A 21,285-nucleotide genomic window follows, 5' to 3' on the forward strand; every position below is an offset into this window, starting at 1 on the left:
TCCTCAGGGCCAAGAAACAAAACAAGAGAGGATAATACATGTGTATTTTCTATGATCCTGTTGCTGGAGAATTCTATCTAGGATTGCTATTGTGACATGACCCTTTCACATACAGAATATGGCTATAATAAAATCTTAGATTTATTTTTCAGTATTTCATAATTTTTTCAACTTTCACTTACTTCTCAGGTCCCATACGTTTTTTCTGTGTCAAGCAAAACAAAAAACCCAAAAGGTTAATGCTATTCCATAATTTATGAAATTATGAAAGAACGTCTGTTGGTTATTAGTTTGATAGCTACAAATCTGTCTCAGTACTGTATGTTCTATTGCTTTGATTTATGCTTTTTTTCCCCTGATCTTCACTTCCCAGAGAGCTTCACCTTCCTGATGCTCTCAGTGCTGTTTTTTTACAGTAGAATTCTGATCTAATTAAAAAGCAGCATTTTGTAAAAATTATACGTTTTTAAAGCTGAACTCCAAACATAAAGACTTTCATTGAAAATACTGTATGGACCTTAATTAGTCCACTTTGTGTGCACCAATGGCCTTTGCAAACTCAGTTATTATCATGGAAAAGTAACAGTCCTAGATTGTAAGCTCGAAAGAGTAGGGCCCTATAACCCCTCGTGTGCTGTTTGTTGTTGCTGTAATGTTTCATGTATTGTCCCCCCCTCTATTGTACAGCGCTGAGCAAACCCTTTGGCGCTATATAAACTCAATGTAATGTAATGTAATGTAATGTGACATCATCACTGTGCTTGACATAGTCTGTGAAGATAATAGAGATGTGGGAGGGACCCAGAAGACCCCACCCACTACAGGCTGCCTGCAGAAAACTACAGGAAGAGGGTGGACCCATATGGAAGAAAATATATTTGAAATATTTAAAATATTCTTCCCAAACATATTGACATATATTTGAAATACCACAATTTTGGCCACATTCAATATATTTTAAAATATAAATTTTATATATATATATACAGTATGTTGAAATGCGTTTTTATTACAAAATATATGAAAAATATTTTTTAAAATACATTTTCAAATATACTGTGTGTCTTTAAAAATACAAATCTACATTTTTGGAATGCATTTACAAATATATGTAAAAATATATGTTAAAATGACTTTTGATATGTTAAAAAAATATGAAGAATATATTTTAAAAATATGTATTTTAAAATATATTTTTCATGTATTTTGTAATATATAAAAAATGCATTTCAACATGCAGTATATACATATATATTTATTGAAATATATTTTGAAATATATTGAATGTGGCCGAAATTGTAGTATTTCAAATATATGTCAATATATTTGGGAAGAATATTTTTTAAATATATTTTTCTTCCATGTGGGGAGACAAGACCAGTCACCCTGCAAAAGAAAGAGAGCAGCAGTGAGTAGTCTTTCTTACAGGAAGTTAACAGAAAAAGAACTAGCTGGTACCCTGGCTACTGTTATCTTACAATGGGTGGAACATGTCATTAATTAAATGTGCATATTCCAAAATGTTTTCCTTTTTCACTCCTGGGGTGCTACAGCTCACTACAATCTCCACAGGGGGTTTCTTAGAGGAAGCTCCTGCACAGAGGCAAAGTTTCACACTGGGTTACTACATAGATCTGGAAGACACACAGAATGTAGGAAAGTGCTATAGGCCCCTTTCACACGGGCGTTCCGTATGTCCATTTTTCATCCCTCTGTCTATGGATGAAAAACAGACACCAATGTATTTCTATGGGCTAGCGGATGTAAGCGGATGATCATCCGTTGACATCCGTTTACATCCGCTTCCTATAACATCCATTTATTAAATGGAAGAAAGTCCTATTTTTGTTCTGTAAAAAAAATGGAATGGACGAGAAACGGATGTAAAGAGATGTGAATGGATGTAAACGGATGTGAACGGATGTGAATGGATGTAAACGGATGTGAATGGACATTCAGTCCATTTTTGCATTGGTAAAGGATGTGAAAACTGATAAGAAATTGATGAAAAACTGATCCTTTTTTCCTTTGAAAAAAACGTGACTGAACTGATGAAACAAACAGAATGCCCGTGTGTCTAACTCCTTGGCCCTGAGTGTACACAAATATGCGGCCTCTTAGCGACTGGGCCTTGGCGCCAAGGGGACGCATATTTAGGTACCCAATGTAAACAAACCATGTGCTGAGAGAGCTCACCCTGAGTGCTCCCGGTACATTTACCAATACCTCACAGAAAGGTCCCGATCGCTACTTGCGGTCAAGAGCTTTCCGATCATGTGACCGCCGTGACAGCCAATCACAGCAGTCACATCTCCCTAAACCCCGCCCTGCCTCCCAGCATCACAAACCCCTTAAAGGGCTGGGAGGCACCACTCCAAGGGGTTAATATATTTAGTACATTTTGTGTAGGTGTCATGCACTGTAGCTAAAGATTTCCGGGTAGTGCATAGTTGCTGAGTCGTGCCTTGTCACCAAGTCAGCCTAAGCGGGAGGAGATGGCTTTTTTTCTCAGTCCGGTGTATGGCGACTTTTGGGACACCCTGTTTAAAAAAAAAAAAGAGAGTTCAGAATCTTTATAATAAATAAATTATTTTAAAAATGTTAAAGCACCTCTTGGCCCTGTGCAGACACCCCCAACATCTCCAGCTCCACACTACGTGTTACGTCAATCATGTGACTTCCTCAGGGAAACCCCACTGAATATTGCTATGCAAACTGTAGTGGGAAAAATAATTCTATGTCCCTCATTTACAGTTATCTCTAAACTGATGACCTGTAAAGGTATCTAAAGTGTCCTCTATTTATAATTTTGGGTTGCCTCTTGATCATTTTTCAGTGTTTTGAGGGCCCTTGCAATTTTGAGGCCTCACACATTTGGTATCCATTTTCTCCACACAATTGCATCTTTTATTTATTTTTTTTCTTGTAGATTATATTGTACACAACTTTTTATTTTTTCTCCTGAAAATATAGATTTGATAAACAACCACTCAAATACTGTGAAACATAAAAGTTGCAACAACCATCTTTTTTTCTACAGGGTCTCTGATTTCAGAAAATATACTATGTGAGAGTTTTAAATAATTTTCTAGCCAAAATGGCAGATTTTGACAATTATGAGAAAAATGAAAAAAAAATGCTCCAGAGGGGAAAACAACTTATGAAATGACATTAACATGTTAAAGGTTATATAAAGTTTTAGTATCTAAGGTGATACAATTCCTGCACTGTATACACATGTAAAAATATTTTTAAAAGGTTGTAGAATAATTTTTGGGCTCCAGAGGCACGCTATTTGTCTGTCTTGTCCAGACTCGAGTAAAGTGGAAAAAAATTTTTTTTGCATTATTATACGGATCACATAAATTATGCAGAAGATGCAAAATTATGCAAAGTGCCCTGCGTGCGGAGCATATAATCGCGTGATTGTGCTGGGTGCTATTGATTAAGTGTGCTGGAGTCAAACATGAACGCTTCTGGCGACTGATAAAACTTCAACTTCAAAAGGAGCCAAATCAGCATGACTGGTATTTAAATTCAGCAGGAGAATCACACAGGTCATTTTATCTAGTCGTTTAATGGAGCCAACAAAGACAGCGACACTGGAGGCGCGAATCGCCAACGCCCTGCGAGAGATGGCCTGGAAGAACCTCTGGGAAATGGCTCTTTTCTCTGCAACCTTTTGGTGCATAAAAAGAGATGCTGGAGTTACAGCGCAAATATCTTTAATAAATGATAATAGGCCCAAATAATGTACATAAGGACAAAGACATGATTAGGACCAGCTTTGGGGAAATCAATATGATGTACAAATGGAAACACAAGAGGAGATAGGATTGAAGTCTTTCTTTAAGAGAGAGTGTAAGCAGAGAGGTAAATCAGTCATTCAACTGCTAATATTGTCTAAAAAATAAAATACTGCTGCTGTTCCTAAAGTGTTACAAAACCCCGGACCCTGCATTCACTATATCTGGTCTCTCAGGACCCTGCATTCACTATATCGGGTCTCCCAGGACCCTGCATTCACTATATCTGGTCTCCCCAGGCCCTGCATTCACAATACCTGGTCTCCCCAGACCCTGCATTCACTATATCTGGTCTCCCTGGACCCTGCATTCACAATAACTGGTATCCCCGAACCCTGCATTCACTATATCTGGTCTCCCCGAACCCTGCATTCACTATATCTGGTCTCCCCAGACCCTGTATTCACTATATCTAGTCTCCCAAGACCCTGCATTCACTATATCTGGTCTCCCCAGACCCTGTATTCACTATATCTAGTCTCCCAAGACCCTGCATTCACAATACCTGGTCTCCCTGGACCCTGCATTCACTATATCTGGTCTCCCCGAACCCTGCATTCACTATATCTGGTCTCCCCGGACCCTGCATTCACTATATCCGCTCTCCCTGGACCCTGCATTCACTATATCTGGTCTCCCCAGACCCCGCATTCACTATATCTGGTCTCCCCGGACCCTGCATCCACTATATCTGGTCTCCCCAGACCCTGCATCAACTATAACTGGTCTCCCCAGATCCTGCATCCACTATATTGGGTCTCCCCAGATCCTGCATTCACTATATCTGGTCTCTCCGGACCCTGCATTCACTATATCTGGTCTTCCACAGTACACACAACATGGAAATGCAATTATTTTAGTAAATATAAATTGCTAAATACCTTTTCCCATCAGCAGTATATACCAGTGTTGTGACTTCTATCAGTGTCCAGCAGAGCACTGGTTAAAGCGTGTAGGAGGAGTTTTAATTCTGCTCTAAGAAGATGCAGGACCCCTGACCTGTGTCTGGACTTTGTTGATCGGCCCTGTGCTGATCACATGCACTCTCCCAAGAAAAAAAAAACCTCTCTAGACACCAAACTGAGCATGTGCAGAGTGCCTTCAAGCCTCTGTTCTGTCAGGAGATGTATTGGGGACAATAGAAGAAGGAGAGGATCAGAGAAGTCAGGATCAAACACAATGCAGAGGATTAACCCCTTAGGTTCCACAGCAAGCATGCTTTATTGCATATATAGACTGATACAGACTGATTTTATGGTTGTGGGTTTAGTAATACTTTAGAGTAAACGTGTGGTTCCCTTGTTGTATTAAACACAAAAAGAAAAAAGTATATTCTGGCTTCCCAATTCATAGATGAGGTGGCTGCATTAGTTTTCCTATTTTAGGCTTTTTCCCTTTATTTTCACCTGGTGATCTTGCCAGTAAGTCTATTATTTTCCAACTTGCTTTAAAACCCAACACCAGGCAAATAAAAAGTTTTCCCATGGGGTGCGACTGTGCCTGCACAGCAAGGGTTAATTGCTTGTTTTTGTCCAGGGGCAGGAGAAAGAAGATTTACTTACCTGACCCTCTGATACTCCCCACACTGGTCCCTGCTGCTCCTGCTCCTACCCACGGTCTACCGATCATGAGCAGTGAACTGTTCCTGACGTCATCAAGCCCTTAGACCTGCTCTGGACATGAGGACGTCAGGAACAGTCCACCGTTAGATCGTGGGGGAGCACTGCTTGCCGCTGGAGCAGAGGTTCAGGTGAGTATAAGCTTTCTCGTCACCCCTGGACAAAACGAGCAGTTAACCCTTACATTGCAGTCACAGCCCACTGCATGGGGAAACCTTTTTTTGTGCTTGGAGTTCGGCTTTAACAGAACAAGCTTTCCAGCAAAAGTAGTAATTAGAGGGTTTGGACTTATCACTGACCAGGGGTGCTTACAATGGTCAGCTTGTATTCATTTATGTAAAACCTTGATCCCAAAAGGCAAAACAGCTGTAACGTTGTAAAACGTGTTAGCTGAAGTTCAGCTTATGCTCCATGCACACCAGCATTTTTTTTTGTTTTGTTTGTTTTTAAGCTCAGAAAAAACTGGAATAACGCTGGATAAAAAACCTTGGTATTGGCATTTCTTAGTAGCACTCAAAAGCATTGAGGAGCGTTAGCGTTTTATTAACGTTTTTACAGTACATATAGAGGGGGGAGCTAGAGAAAAGCTGTTTTAGAGAGCATTTTATATTTTTTTCGGCTAGAAAAATGCTCCAAAAAACTCTACAAAACAATGTTTTTTTCTGCTCCTAGATGCTGAAGCTCAAAAAAACGCTAATAGCCTAAAGTAGCATGCATGGACACATAGGATTGCACTATTTAGTTTTTAGGAGCGGAAAAAAATATTTTAACAGCTCCTAGGAGCTTAAAAAACGCTAGTGTGCATGGAGCCTAAATGTGTTCATCAAACCCATCTAAATCTGCTAGTCCATCTGACACCCGCTCTGTGCAGATTGACAATCCTGCTGTCAAAAGGTGTCTCTGCCACCCTAAAACAGGAGATGTTTTACTGGAAGCATCTCCAGGTTAAAATAAAGGACAAAGGGGCTTAAAACAAAAGAAAACTAATGCAGATAGCACATTCAAGGATTGGTCAGGTGCAGTATATTACAGTTTTGTTTTTAATACCACTTTCAGCCGGGTTCACACTTCTGCGGTGTGGAATATTGCATGTGAGTTGCACAGGAACCGCACCGCATTCCTGTGCAAATCACATGCAAATTCTGTGCGGTGCAATTTGAGCCACACATTTTGTATGGCTCAAATCACATCCACACCAAAAAGGTGCAGGACCCTTTTTTAGGTCCGCATTAGAATCCGATCGCATGGGTATTCACACCCCTGCGATCCAATTTTTCACATCGCAATGCCTTTTGCAAACTGATTTTGGGGTGTTGTAAACTTAACATACACGCCCGCAGCAGTTCACATGAACGGGGTGCGATTGTGATGCGGTGCGGAATTCGCACAGAAACTGGTGAACCCAGGCTGAAGCTGAACTCCGGAAATGAGATCAAATCTACACTTACGGTGTTCTATCCAGTGCCCTTCCTCCCCCTTGCACTGCAAGTGTTAAATGCTTCAGCTAAGGCGAATCTGATATTCACCTATTTAAGTATAATGCAGGGGTATCCAAACATTCTAAGCAAAGGGCCAGTAGACTGTTCTTCAGGCTTTAGGGGGGCCTGACTATGGATGGTGGGAGTAGAAAATGCCCTGCCGTCAATGGGAGTAACCCCATCATTGGTTTTAATGGAAGGAATAGTGCCTCATTGTTGCTATCAGTGGGAAGAATAGCGCCCCATCGATGGCGCCAGTGGCATCTGTGGGATTAAACAATGTCCCATCTTTGGTATTTAGGGAAATATTAGTGCCCCATTATTTGTATTAGTGGTAGCAATAGTGCCCCATCATTGGTGCCAGTGGGAGATACAGTGCCCCATTGTTGGTGTCCGTAGAAGGAATCGTGCCCCATCATTGGTGCCAGTGGGAGGAATAGTGTCCCACTGTAGGTGTCAGTAGAAGTAATAGTACCACATCATTGGTGTCAGTGGGAGGAATAGTGTCCCATTATTGGTGTCCATAGAAGGAATAGTGCCCCATCATTGGTGCCAGTGGGAGGAATAGTGTCCCATTGTTGGTGTCCATAGAAGGAATAGTTCCACATCATTGGTGTCAGTGGGAGGAATAGTGTCCCATTGTAGGTGTCCATAGAAGGAATAGTACCACATCATTGTTGTCAGTGGGAGGAATAGTGTCCCATTGTTGGTGTCCGTAGAAGGAATTGTACCCCATCATTGGTGTCAGTGGGAGGAATACTGTCTCATTGTTGGTGTCCGTAGAAGGAATAGTGCCCCATCATTGGTGCCAGTGGGAGGAATAGTGTCCCTATGTTGGTGTCCATAGAAGTAATAGAGCCCCATCATTGGTGTCAGTGGGAGGAATATTGTCCCATTGTTGGTGTCCGTAGAAGGAATAGTGCCCCATCATTGGTGTCAGTGGGAGGAATACTGTCTCATTGTTGGTCTCCATAGAAGGAATAGTGCCCCATCATTGGGGCCAGTGGGAGGAATAATGCCTCATCATTTTCAGCACAGGTGTCAGGAGGGAGGAGTTTCTCCTGCTGTCAGGTGCTCCAGCTGCTGTGTGTAAGAGGGGAGTGTGGTGAAATCTTTCCCAGCTCTCCTGGCTCTTTCCTGGGTAACCCATAGAGGCCAGCAGGGTGGTGGGGGTGGAACAGGGATGGGAAGCTGTCTCCAATCGTTTTTGGGCTGCCAATTTAAATATTTCCTCATCGGGCGCTTCTTCTGAACGTAGTTCAGAATCAGAAATGAAGTTTGAGGAGGCCTCGAGAAAGAGAAAGGCTTCTGGTGATGACCAGCAGAGGGGAGCTAAGAAGCAATCCACCCAATAACCCAAATGGCGGTTCCCCCTCCTCTAATAGTGGCAAAAATAAATGTTGCCAGCATTAAGTTGGTAAACGCTCGTTCTATGACCTTGGCAGATATTCATATGGCCAATAGAGAGTGGAGGTATGAGTCATCTTACTGGTCTCTTGCGGCCGAGCCATACAGAGGTGTGGCAGTGTTGTTTAAAAAAATGGCATGGTAACTATCCGGCGGGTTATTGAGGTGGAGATTGGGAGATGTATGGTCTTAAACATCTTTGTGGGAGGGCAGGACCTGCACCTAATTAATGTTTATGGGGCGCACACAAAGTGGGACAGGAAATGTCTTTTTACAAGCATCCAGTCATTTCTTTTCACATTCCGGCAAGTGGTCTTTGGAGGTGACTTTAATACTGTGACTAGGCCCAAGGACAGGAAGCACTTCAAAGACAAGCGGGGATATGATAGCTTTTTTTTAATAGTATGATTAGGGATGCTGGTCTTGTGGATGTGCACATTAAGCACCTCCCAGATGACACAGGGTTCACCTTTCATCAAGGTAATAGCCAGAGTAGGATAGATAGGTTTTTTTAAAGGAAACCTCTGCTTTTTCTCCCCATTGTGGTGCAGGCAGTAGCGTTCTCTGATCATTGTATGCTATCCATGGTCTTGAATGTTTTAGAGGGCATCCAGAGATTGAATTTGACACTCCTTGAGGGAGAACATGTAAGACAATCCTTTGAGGAATTCTTTCAGGCACAGGTGACCATCCTGGACATTTGTAGCAGCAAGGCTAAGGGGTGGGAGCTGACCAAAAAGAGGATCGCTGCTTTCTATTGGCCTAGCCAATAGAAAACAGTTTGATAGATACATGACCTACCAAAGGTAAAGAAAAGAAAGAAAGCTGAATATTCTTATCTTGAGAGGAGGAGATCCTGGGTCAGTCTCTGAGGTGTAACTTCAAGGAAGTGTCAATATGACGGCATGCCTCTTTGGTTCTGGTGAGGGACTATGGGAAGTACCACTCGTCCAATCCTTACCAGAACTGCCAACAAGGTGTTGCTGTTAAGACAGTTGTTGGCCTTAAGGCCAGTACAGGTTCCTTGGCAAAGTCCAGGCCAGGGATCTTGGAGGTTGTGAGGTCCTTTTATGCTGAACTTCTTGGGAGGAAAGAGCTTGATCGAGGCAAGATGGAGAGCTTTTTGGACTCCACTCCAGGTCTAAATGGTGGAGATGTTCCATTGATGAATTTGACAGAAGAGATCACAGTTAAAGAGGTGATGAGGCCAATTGAGCAGCTAGCCATCAAAAAGTCACATGAACTGGATGGCTTGATGGCTGAGTTTCACAAAGCTTTTAAGTCTATTCTGGACCCGCATTTGGTAGAGATTTTTAACAGCTGCCTCACTGAAGGGGACTCTTCCTCCTTCCATGAAGCACTCAGCTGTGATTCTTCTGTCAAAAGGTAAGGGTCCTTTGATGACTGAGAATTGGTGCCCCACCAGCCTTCTCAATGTCGCTAGAAAGGTGCTGGTGAAGATACTTTTCTGGCACTTATCAGTAGCAGAGTCTTTGCTTTCTCGCCATCAGCACTGTTCAGTCCAGGGTAGGAGCGCCTTCACAGTGGTGTTAGATGTCCAGGAGTCCCTGGAGCAGTGCAGGGCTGCAGGCTGGGGGAAGTATTTGCTGACATTAGATCAGGCAAAGGCTTTTGATTGTGTCAACCATGGGTACCTGTGGCTGCTCATTAGTAAATAGGGTCTGCCAGGTGGCTTTGTTGATTGGTTGAAAGTCTTGTATAAGGGGGCAGAAAGCTTCCCTCTTGTTATAGGTTGGGCAGTCCTTTGAGGTTGTGTCATGTACCTGATTGGAGACTGAAATGACGAGGTCGGCCTCACTTGTATCACCAGCCCTGACCCCACTGGAAGTTGAACAGAGGGTGTCTAGGGACCAGGGGGACAAGAGCGCTAGCAGATGTTTGCAGCTCTTGCAGCTTTAGACTTTGGAAGACTGATGAACCTCCGATTCAGGAACAGTAGTGATATGCAGAGCTGGTATGGTAGGTCGCCAGGTGTGCACCAGAGTAAGACAGGAAGCTTGGATGGGAGACAGGAGCAATGTCATAGGAATAGCCGGGGTCATCAATGGGCAGACAGCGAGGTACCAAATCATAAGCAAGCCAAAGTCAGGAGCGGAGCCGAGGTCAGGAACGAGTATCAAACAGGAGAGTAATGAAGAGTCAGGTCAGGAACAAGCCGGGTCAGCAACAAGGGAATCGCACAGGAATGAGCAGGAAACGGGGAACAGCTGAAGACCAGTCAGCACTCAGCACAGGCAGAGGCAGCTTTTAAATAATCCATCTGGCGCATTTCTGTGCGTATGCGCACGGCTGATCACTCTTCTCCGGACATTTTTATGCGCATGTGCATTTCTATTTGCCAATCGTCTCACCGGGATTCCCTTACAGGTTGGCTCTGGGGTGCACCAGGGTTGTCCTCTGAGTCCCCTGCTCTATGTGTTTGCAATCGACCCCTTCATCAGGAGGCTAGAGAGCAGCATATTATGTGGGGTACCAGTGGGGCTCCCAGGTGAGCTACCTTTGAGGGTTGTTGCCTATGTTGGGGGTTGTTGCCTATGCGGATGATTTATCGCTGATTGTCACTGGGACGTATGAAGCAGAGAAGGTGGTCTCTCTGACATCACGGTACTCTGAAGCATCAGGCTCCAAGATCAATCAGGATAAGAGTAAATTTTTCTGGATGGGAAAGGAAGGTGAGGTGTTTTGATCATCCGGACGCGTTTCAAATGCCTTTCCAACGCCCCAGGAAAAAATTGAGACACTAGGTATTGAATTCAGACCCGGCAATTATGGCCTTAAACCCATAATGGAGTCCGATCCATTATGCACCCCCTTCCGCAGATCCAAACCATCCTGCAGGGATCGTCGGCATGCAACCTATACAGGGTGACACCGGACCCGCTCCACGAAAAGGTAAGTTGTAAAGAAAGCCGACGATCCAGCATGGATCGGATTGTTATACCTTACTTTACCGCTAGTCCTAATGGGACATGGCTATTTGGACTGGATTGCAGTATTAGTCTCCAAGCTATCTCATCTGAAACTACTGTGGCCCTATAGTCACCATCTGAGGTACCTCTCCAGGTCACATCCTACCCGGGTCCCAATACCGAGACTGCCAAATCAGGTCCAGCAACAACAATACTCCTTTGAGAGATTTCCTCCTAAATGTTCAGAGTGATTGCGCTCTATTTTCACTAGAGGACGCTTAATTTTCCAGCCAACCATTACTATAGCCCTTATCATTTAATTCAATATTACGGCATGACCGGACTTGATTGCCTTATGAGTCAATTACTCTCTGCACAACATTTATGAAGGCAGCTGGACTTTTGTTATTATACTTCTCATTTTGGTTTGAATTTTGCAAATTCATAGTTACATAGTTAGTCTGGCTGAAAAAAGACAAAAGCCCATCCAGTTCAACCACAGAAAAAAAAAAGTTATAATCCTATACCCACAGTTGATCCAGAGGAAGACAAAAAAAACCCAGCAAAGTATGATCCAATTTGCTCCTGCTGGGAAAAAAATTCCTTCCTGATCCCCGAGAGGCAACTGGATATTCCCTGGATCAACTTTACCTATAAATATTAGCATCCAGTTATATTCTGTGTATCTAAGAAAGAATCCAGGCCTTTTCTGAAGCAATCCACTGAGCTTTGCCAGAACCAACTCTTGAGGGAGTCTATTCCACATTTTCACAGCTCTCACTGTGAAGAAACTTTCCCATGTTTGGAGATTAAATTTCTTTTCCTCCAGACGTAAAGAGCGCCCCCTTGTCCTCTGTGATGACCTCAGGGTGAATAACTCTACACCAAGTTCACTATATGAACCACTGATGTATTTATACATGGAGATCATATCACCCCTTATGTATTATACATGGAGATCATATCCCCCTTATGTATTATCCATGGAGATCATATCCCCCCTTATGTATTATACATGGAGATCATATCCCCCTTTATGTATTATACATGGAGATCATATCCCTCCTTATGTATTTATACATGGAGATCATTTCCTCCCTTATGTATTATACATGGAGATCATATCCCCCCTTAATCTCCTCTTCTCAAGAGAGAATAAATTCAGTTCCTCTAATCTTTCCTCATAGCTGAGCTCCTCCATGCCTCTTATCAGTTTGGTTGCCCTTCTCTGTACTTTCTCAAGTTCCCCAATGTTCTTTTTATGAATTGGTGCCCAAAACTGAACTGCATATTCCAGATGACATCTTACTAATGATTTGTACAGGGGTAATATGATATATCTCTCTCTGGAGTCTATACCTCTTTTAATACAAGAGAGGATTTTGCTCGCTTTAAAAACCACAGCTTGGCATTGCATGCAATTATTAAGCTTGTGATCTACTAGAACCCCCAGATCCTTCTCCATCATTGATTCCCCCAGTATGTATGATGCATACATATTCTTAGCCCCCAAGTGCAGAACCTTACATTTATCAACATTAAACCTCATTTGCCACATAGTTGCCCATTTAAACAGAGCATTGAGGTCGGCTTGTAAATTGAAGACATCCTGTAAGGACGTTATTCCACTGCACAGCTTGGTGTCATCTGCAAAGACTGAAATGATATTTATAATCCCAGACCCTATATTGTTTATAATTATACTAAAAAGTAAGGGTCCTGACACTGAACCTTGGGGTACACCACTGACAACCTTATACCATTCAGAGTATGAATCATTAACCACTACTCTCTAAATACGATCTTTTAGCCAGTTTTCTATCCATTTACATACAGATTTTTCCAAGCCCGTAGATTTTACCTTACATATTAGCCATGTGTGGGGAACTGTGTCAAACACTTTTGCAAAATCCAAATATACCACATCCACCGCCACCCCTCTGTCCAAGGTTTTGCTCACCTCCTCATAAAAAGAAATCAAATTTGTTTGACAACTTCTGTCTTTCATGAATCCATGCTGTCTGTTGCTTAAAATATTTTTTTCCCACAAGAACTTATCTATGTGGTCTTTTATTAAACTCTCCAGTATCTTCCCAACTATAGAAAGTCTATAATTACTTGGTAAAGATTTTGACCCCTTATTAAATTAATGAATGTTGCTGAACTGGTTGAGATTTATAGTATTCTACATGCCTTAATATATATGGTTATATGTTTATTCATTTTCCTTAGCTTCTATTATTGATGATTTGTCATCCCCTATGCCAGTGGTCGGCAAGCCGCGGCTCGCGAGCCACATGCGGCTCTTTACCCAGTCTAATGCGGCTCTTCTGTGTGCCGGGCGCCTGCTCCCCTCCCTCCTCTCGGTCGGCCGCTCCCCTGCCTCCTCTCGGTTGGCAGCCCCAAAAGTCCGCGCGGACCTTTTAATCCGGCTTGCGGATGTGGCTGTCAGGATGTGTGTAGGCGGGGCAGCGTGCCGAACGTGAGGGGAGGGGAGCTAGGCTCCTCTCACAGTCCGCCCTGAAGACCCGAACGGCGCGGGAAGACAGCGAGAGGAACGCAAAAGGTAAGTGAATTGACACGGGGGACTTGGCTTACTAGAAGGGGGGGGGGGGAATAGTACTGTGGGGGATGAAATACTATATGAGGGATGAATTACTTTATGAGGGATGAAATACTATATGGGGGGATGAAATACTATATGGGGGATGAATTACTATATCAGGGATGAATTACTATATGAGGGATGAAATACTATATGGGGGGATGAAATACTATATGGGGGGATGAAATACTATATGGGGGGATGAATTACTATATGAGGGATGAAATACTATATGGGGGGATGAAATACTATATGAGGGATGAAATACTATATGGGGGATGAATTACTATATGAGGGATGAATTACTGTATGAGGGATGAAATACTATATGGGGGGATGAAATACTATATGAGGGATGAAATACTATATGAGGGGATGAAATACTATATGGGGGGATGAAATACTATATGGGGGATGAAATACTATATGAGGGATGAAATACTATATGAGGGATGAAATACTATATGAGGGATGAATTACTATATGAGGGATGAAATACTATATGGGGGGATGAAATACTATATGGGGGGATGAAATACTATATGGGGGGATGAAATACTATATGAGGGATGAATTACTATATGAGGGATGAAATACTATATGGGGGGATGAAATACTATATGGGGGGATGAAATACTATATGAGGGATGAATTACTATATGGGGGGATGAAATACTATATGAGGGATGAATTACTATATGAGGGATGAAATACTATATGAGGGATGAAATACTATATGGGGGGATGAAATACTATATGAGGGATGAAATACTATATGGGGGGATGAAATACTATATGAGGGATGAAATACTATATGAGGGATGAATTACTATATGGGGGATGAAATACTATATGAGGGATGAAATACTATATGGGGGATGAAATACTATACGGGGGATGAAATACTATACGGGGGATGAAATACTATACGAGGGATGAAATACTATACGGGGGATGAATTGCTATGGGGGATGAATTACTATATGGGGGATGAATTACTATGGGGGATGAATTACTATATGGGGGATGAATTACTATATGGGGGATGAATTACTATATGGGGGATGAATTACTATGGGGGATGAATTACTATGGGGGATGAATTACACTATGGGGGATGAATTACACTATGGGGGATGAATTACTATATGGGGGATGAATTACTATGGGGGATGAATTACTATATGGGAGATGTATTTTCAGTTTTAAAAATGTGGCTCTCAAAATAAATTTCAATCATGGTTTTGGCGAGATTTGGCTCAGTTGAAAAAAAAGGTTGCCCACCACTGCCCTATGCTATATCCTGACTCTACCTCCCTACACTGCTTGATGTTTGCAATGAATGGGTTAAATGCTCCCTGAAGTGGAGATTTAGTCTTGTGATATATCAATTTGAGGACTTGACATCATGTACTTTTAACATCTGACCCGGGTTTCCTCATTTTTAAAGTGACAACGTTATCATTTTTTTAATGGTGACAGCTGCAGACAATATTGAATTTTATATATGCATTTGTATAATTTATTATTACTATGTGGTTTCAATAAAGCTATCATTTCAGTTAATCTACTTGGGTCTGTAAAAAAACAAAACCTCAGCGCTCAGGACTTCCTATTTACCATACAAATCCCCGTGAGATGCTGCTGTGCACAGGTACAAAGGACCAAAAACTTTTAACAATGAAACCAGCGCAAACCCACATGATCAATTACATTACTCAGTTTAAAAAAACATTAATGTGCTAATAAAGTAAATTATATATAAAATATATTGATATAAAAATATATATAAAAATTATAAATCCAGTGACAAAAAAGCAAAGTGACAAAAAATCAAAAAAACAAAAAATCAAAAAAAACCCCAGAAAATATATATATATATATATATAATTACAGTCCCGTGACAAAATTAAATCAAATTAAATTATAATATATTTTCCATTTGATTCTTCCGTGTTACTGATCCCTTCACCATCCACCAGTGCAGAAATCAACATTAACCGCACTCACCAGATAATGGTGAGTCACACGCCTTTCAGGATTGTTAAGGGCTCCTGGACCCCCTTTACTTTGTCTGAGACCTCCAAGTGCTGTTTCCTCTTATGTCTAGGTACCTCTTCTGCTTACTCCTCTCACCGAATCCCCCAAAGGAAAATCAGGAAGAAGAAAAGACCATAGCGTGATACCGCAGTAACTTCTCCTCAAATTAATCTCTCCAGACCACTCACATTCTTTTGCGGGATATAGCCCACTTTTTATTCAAAACAACAGCGATTCTCTTCAAGAATGATCCACTTTTCATGTACACCGATTATACAAGGACCCCACAGTTTAGTGTGCAGCAGGATGGCAGACCTCAGCTACAGACTCTTCTACTTAGGCTAAGATGGCCCCTTGGAACGCACCGCTCGGCGTGCGCTCCACTCACCGGAAATGACGTCAGACGACGGACCAGGCAACCGGAAGTGCGTCAACGCGTTTCGCCCCACCCACAGGGCGTTATCTAAACTGTGGGGTCCTTGTATAATCGGTGTACATGAAAAGTGGATCATTCTTGAAGAGAATCGCTGTTGTTTTGAATAAAAAGTGGGCTATATCCCGCAAAAGAATGTGAGTGGTCTGGAGAGATTAATTTGAGGAGAAGTTACTGCGGTATCACGCTATGGTCTTTTCTTCTTCCTGATTTTCCTTTGGGGGATTCGGTGAGAGGAGTAAGCAGAAGAGGTACCTAGACATAAGAGGAAACAGCACTTGGAGGTCTCAGACAAAGTAAAGGGGGTCCAGGAGCCCTTAACAATCCTGAAAGGCGTGTGACTCACCATTATCTGGTGAGTGCGGTTAATGTTGATTTCTGCACTGGTGGATGGTGAAGGGATCAGTAACACGGAAGAATCAAATGGAAAATATATTATAATTTAATTTGATTTAATTTTGTCACGGGACTGTAATTATATATATATATATATATATTTTCTGGGGGGTTTTTTTGATTTTTTGTTTGTTTTTTTGATTTTTTGTCACTTTGCTTTTTTGTCACTGGATTTATAATTTTTATATATATTTTTATATCAATATATTTTATATATAATTTACTTTATTAGCACATTAATGTTTTTTTAAACTGAGTAATGTAATTGATCATGTGGGTTTGCGCTGGTTTCATTGTTAAAAATCTACTTGGGTCACCTAGTTCTTTCCTTATAGGGGCTTTCCCCTATAAACATTGTTAAGCTGCGATATAATAAATGTTTGCTTTTGTGTTTAATACTCTTTTAAAGCTATTTGCTACACTATGCAGGTGAATAGTGTTGTCTTTGTATTTTTTTTAGCTCCTGCATGCTCTCCTCAGTTTACCAGCAGCACACGCCTTGCTACTTTGTAGATACCAGTAGACTTAATCCTTTGTTATGTATTGATACAACGGTTATTTCTTTCTAAACACTCCTGGTATGATACGCTGAAAGACTGTAATATGTTTCACAACCGTACAGTTGCTTAATGATTCTGTCTTGTAACAATGCTATCTACCGCCTGCACGGAGTGTATGTTCTCCTTGTGCTTGTGTGTGTTTCCTCCTGCACTTCAAAGTCATGATGGTTGGCTCCTTTCTAAATGTACCCTAGTATACTCTCACCGGCCACTTTATTAGGTACCCCTTGCTAGTACCGGGTTTGACCCCCTTTTGCCTTCAGAACTGCCTTACTTTTTCCTGGCATAGATTCAACAAGGTGTTGGAAACATTCCACAAAGATTTGGGTCCATATTGACATGATAAAAACATGCAGTTGCTGCAGATTTGTGGCTGCACATCCATGATATGAATCGCCCATTCCACCACAACCTACAGATGCCCTATTGGATTGAGATCTGGTGACTGTGGAGGCCATTGGAATAGAGTGATCTCATTGTCATGTTCAAGAAACCAGTTTGAGATGATTTGACTTTTATGACATGGTGCATTATCCTGCTGGAAGGAGCCATCAGAAGATGGGGACACTGGAGTCATAAAGGGATGGACATGGTCAGCAACAATACTCAGGTAGGCCATCTCATTTAAACAATGCTCAGTTGGTACTAAGGGGCCCAAAGTGTGTCAAGAAAATATCCCACACACCATTACACCAGCAGCCTGAACCATTGATACAAGGCAGGATGGATCCATGCTTTCATGTTGTTTATGTCAAAATTCTGACTCTACCATCTGAATGTCTCAGCTGAAATTGAGACCATCAGACCAGCCAACATTTTTCCAGTGTTCTGATGTCCACGTTTGGTGAGCCTGCGCCAATTGTAGCCTCTGTTTCCTGTTCTTAGCTGACAGGAGTGGCACCCGGTGTGGTCTTCTGCTACCGTAATCCATTTGCTTCAAGGTTCAACGAGTTGTGTGTTCAGACATGGTATTCTGAGTTCCTTGGTTGTAACGAGTGGTTATTTGAGTTACTGGTCCCTTTCTATCACCTCGAACCAGTCTGCCCATTCTCCTGTGACCTTTGACATCAATAAGGCATTTTCATCCACACAACTGCTACTCACTGGATATTTTCTCTTTTTCAGACCATTCTCCGTAAACCCTAGAGATGGTTGTGAGTGAAAATCCCAGCAGATCAGCAGTTTTTGAAATACTCAGGCCAGCCTATCTTGCACAAACAACCATGCCACGTTCAAAGTCACTTAAATCTCCTTTCTTCCTCATTCTGATGCTTGACTTGAACTTCAGCAAGTCGTCTTCACCCCGTCTAGATGCCTAAATGCACTGAGTTGCTGCCATGTGATTGACCGATTAGCAATTTGTGTTACCAAGCAATTGAACAGGTGTACCTAATAAAGGTAACTTGTGTATATATTTTATGTTCACATGATGCTTTAGTCTAAGTACATTATTGTTTTAGCATTTGTTCTACAATACAGGTGATACAGACTAACTCATTAGTGAAATCGGTGTTGGTCAGATCTGATCAACATTATTACTCTCCTTTCATCTCTACTCTATATGGCATCGGTCTGCAACACTTGGCACCTGAGGCCTTTTCTGCTGGCATGTGATATCAGGATTTCCTCCAAAAATCACAGCAGCACAGGGAAGCAGCAGTGAGACATAGCTTCAGGTGTGTGGATCCCCACTTATTCAGTTCTTGTGTCCATCCCAAGCGCTTAAAGTGAAAACAAATGCATGATCCTGGGTCAGATGTGAGAGCGCCATTGGCAGAGATTGCACTCCACCTTACATACTACTGTAAGGTGGAGTGCAACAAAAAATCCCAGTTCACCTTATATACTACTGACACAGGCACTCTGACCTACATACTACTAACCCCTGCACCCTACTTTGCATACTACTGACTCCTGTACCCTGCCTTACATACTATAGAACTTGCACTGTGCCCTCCATATTCTTGACCACTGCATTCTGCCTTACATTCTACTGACCCCTATACTTTGCAATATTTACTCCTGACCCCTGCAGTCTGCCACACAAACTAGTGAACTCTGTCCTCTGCCCAGCAAACTATTGAACCCTACGCATTGCCAAACAAACTAATGAACCGCACACTCTGTCATACATACTACTGATGCCTGCACTCTGTTCTTCATACTACTGAACTCTGCAATCTGCTTTGTTTGCTACTGACCCTTGCACTTTGCCCTACATACCTCATGATGAATACACTCTGCCTTACATTTTACTGCCTCCTATTCTCTGCAATACTTACTCCTGACCTCTGCAACCTCTGCACCCTGCAAACTGGTTAACCTTGAACTCTGCCCAGAAAACTACTGAATCTAGCACTTTGCCCTTCATACTACTGACCCCTGTACTCTGCTTACAAACTATTGACCCCTGTACTCTTCCCTACATACCACTGATCCCTGTGCCCAGTCCTCAGGTTTTAATTTCTTCCAATGACCACCCATGCCAGAGCCTTTTTTTCCCAGCAAGGTATGAGGCACTGTTAAATAATTTTAACCACTGCAATTTTTATGCTGTGCTGTATGTTACATACTGTTGGCCAAAGTGTTTGTTGTTGCAACTAGGGATGCACCGATATCGATACTAGTATCAGTATTGGTTCTGATACCAAGTATTTGTACGAGTACTCATACTCGTGAAAATACTACCGATACCTTAACTGATACTTTGCGGTGCAATTTGCTTTAATGGACACTGTAAAGATTAGCATGTGATATGAATAGGAATACAATTTCTGTCCAAATCACATGCAGTTTCCCCATTGCTCCTGTGTGAACCCAGGCTTGTCATAGCCCGAGTTCAGCTGCTGACCAATCAGATGCTGTCTAGCCTGAACTGTCATAACTGCATGGAGAGGAAAGAAATCAGCACGGATTTCAAATCCCCACCACTTTCTCTCCTCTCCTACCACTGACACTCAGCATGGGATGCCTGCACGGAGGTTTCCTTCACCACTCTTGTGTAAACTTGGGCTATGACAATCCTGGGTTCACAGAAGCAGTGGGGAAACTGCAATTTGGACAGGAATCACATTCCTGTTCAAGTCGCATGCTATTCTTCATTAACGCAAATCGCACCGTTATCGGCAAATACTTGACCAAAAGTCAACTTTTTTTAATTATATACTTTATTGTACAAAAATGTTAATAAAAAATACATTCCATTTAAAAACACACTGGCTCTGACGACTGTATCCCTGGTATAAAAAGTGTGGAGTGGAGTTAAAAAAGCTCCTTATGAACATGTATGATGGTATATCCACTGCATTAAAGTCCCAAAGGGGGTCTTTTCTGTTTACACTGTACCTATATAAAATTTTTATAATTTTATTTACACAGATAGAACTTCTTTTAGTGGTATTTGACCACCACTGGGTTTTTGATGTTTTGCTTTATATATGAAACAATAACAAAAATTTTGGAAACGTTTTTGCTTCGTTTTTGTGTATATATACACATATACTATATGTTGAAATGCATTTTTTATATATGAAAAAGATTTTTAAAAATACATTTTCAAATATATGTCTTTGAAAATACATTTAATCTACATTTTTGGAATGCATTTACAAATATATGCAAAAATATATGTTGAAATGACTTTTTTACATGTTTAAAAAATTTGAAGAATATATTTAAAAAATATATATTTTTAAATATATGCCTTTAGAAAATATATTTAAATTTACATTCTTTAGAATACATGTTAAAATATATTAGCATAGGACACTATATATTGTAAATATATGTCACTTTTTTTTCTAAATATATTGGAAATATATTTCTCTTCCATGTGGGAATGCAGCCATCTCCTTGTTGAACCACCACAGTAGAGGGGTGTCCTGCCCAACTATGTAGGTAGTCTTCCACAGCCCATAGGTAGATGGGGCAAAGCACTAAGTGTCCCCTGGGGGACAGAGCACTGTAGTAAAAAAAAATGAAATGAGACGTCTTTAACCACTTGCCACCCAT

Source organism: Staurois parvus, unplaced genomic scaffold (assembly GCF_062004578.1).
Source record: "Staurois parvus isolate SC_StPar_1 unplaced genomic scaffold, SC_StPar_1.0 ptg000997l, whole genome shotgun sequence".
Taxonomy (NCBI): Eukaryota; Metazoa; Chordata; class Amphibia; order Anura; family Ranidae; genus Staurois; species Staurois parvus.